Source organism: Penaeus monodon, chromosome 30 (assembly GCF_015228065.2).
Source record: "Penaeus monodon isolate SGIC_2016 chromosome 30, NSTDA_Pmon_1, whole genome shotgun sequence".
Classification (NCBI taxonomy): domain Eukaryota; kingdom Metazoa; phylum Arthropoda; class Malacostraca; order Decapoda; family Penaeidae; genus Penaeus; species Penaeus monodon.
The window spans coordinates 10,724,999-10,726,927 of NC_051415.1; positions in this window are offsets into that span (position 1 = coordinate 10,724,999).

The following is a 1,929-nucleotide window of genomic DNA, read 5'->3' on the forward strand; positions in this document are numbered from 1 at the left end:
ATGCAATTTCTGGTGGTAGTGTTGTTCTTGATGGAACTGAGGACTGACTAGTGGTGTTAGCAGGTTACTTCGGCAAGGATAGCCTGCATCGCCAGGCAGATGACCTCGAAGAATTAAATCCTACACACAGACAGCTTTCGTGGGCACTACCTGGCCATCTAGCAACAGTACGAAAAAAAAAATCATAATATAAAAAAAACTGTAGTTGTGGCCCATAAACTGCCTTTCCCTTTTTCTGAAGATTTCGTGTATGTCCCTAGGTTGATGGTTATGTGGGTGAAGTCAATGCAGCTAACAGCAGGCATTCCAGTAATTGCCATGATATCTCCCATCACTCAGAGTGTTTCATTTGCTCCGGGCATCTTGGTGATTTTATGGTTCATCCTGGCAATAACTTGTGTCACACGGTTGCCACATCTGCTTACATAAACGAAGTTGTCTGAAACTGTAAGCTGGTGATTGCCAGTAGCCATATACCTCAAGGTGATGAGCGCTTGTAGGTGAGGGGTTACAGGAACACCCACTGGATGATATAATGGTCAGTTTTCTTAATTGCACTGGATTCACGAGCCTGAACTCTATTTACAATTGTCGATTAAGCACCTAATTAGGAAACTTTTCTTCTAAATAGATATTCTTAAATGGTGAACCGGTTAGGTGGAGTTCGGTTGAATAAAGTTAGGTTAGGAAAAAAATATGTTTGATTTGGTATTACTGATCTAATCAGTAACAGTTTATAATAAACTTTTGTTTATTATAAACTATTACTGATTAGATCACATGTATGATACGAAAAGAAAATACGTTGAAATTTAAAAAGGGGATTTTGCATGAAAATTAAAACACGGAAAAAAATGATTGAAGGCAGATCATAATGACCTCTTTTGTTGAGAGACTGAGTTAAGTGGGGTAGAATCTTCGGTATAAGAGAATGCGTAGCCTCCTCCGTCATCGACCGACAGAAATTCGCTCTTTGTCATCGCCTCGAAAGGATTCATGTCGACCACTATACTTTTCAGTGTTTCTCTACTGCAGACGATCCAAGTGCCGTAGGTCTTGCAGATGACGTAACATGATTCTAAAGATTGAATCAAGTTTCTATAGTAACCATAGTCACTAAACATCTTGTCAGTAGTTATAACATCTATTAATATATTTCATGATGCAGTTGCTTAAATGTATGATGCTTGATGAGTCTCGCCCGAAAATTAGAACATTCATTTGTATAACACAGGGAATTCTCTTGAAATAATAACATATAGTGATTTTATAATCTTTAAGTTTTTCAAATTCGGACAAGAGAAATTGAACGCATTATACAGTACATTTTGGGTGTAATAGTACAAAACTTTATGGAACTTATCGTTCCGGGATTCGGGATTATCGTAAAATAAAATAAAAAAAACTACTTATGTATCGATATTAATTTTATGTTAATTTCAGTATTTTAATCTGTGAATTTCGTGACATTATAATATGGGTCGATTGTATTATTACGTGAAAATTGTTTCATCTTAACAACCGGACACTACAACCAAGGTCTATGTAATTATAGACCTTGACTACAACTATAAAACATTTAATGTCAAGTTTCAGAGGGAAGCACTGTTGTCAAAAACTGCACAAATACATCGACCAAGAAAATAAAAAACAATCATATTCATTTTGAATTATTTATAACATTTATAATGATTTAATTTCTTTTGTTCCAATAATGCGTACGTTTGGTGATCGCACAAGTGTGGACAGCACATTTGTGAAATCTAGAATTTTGTCGGCGCATTATATGTGACTCCCATAATTCTGGCGTTCCGCAGTTGTGCAATCCACAGTATGACTAAGCCTAAGGTTTAGCTTGGAGTGCAGCGAAGAGGTGTCCACATTTTCTTGAAGAATATGACCATAATTGTCGACCGTGACACAGCCTTG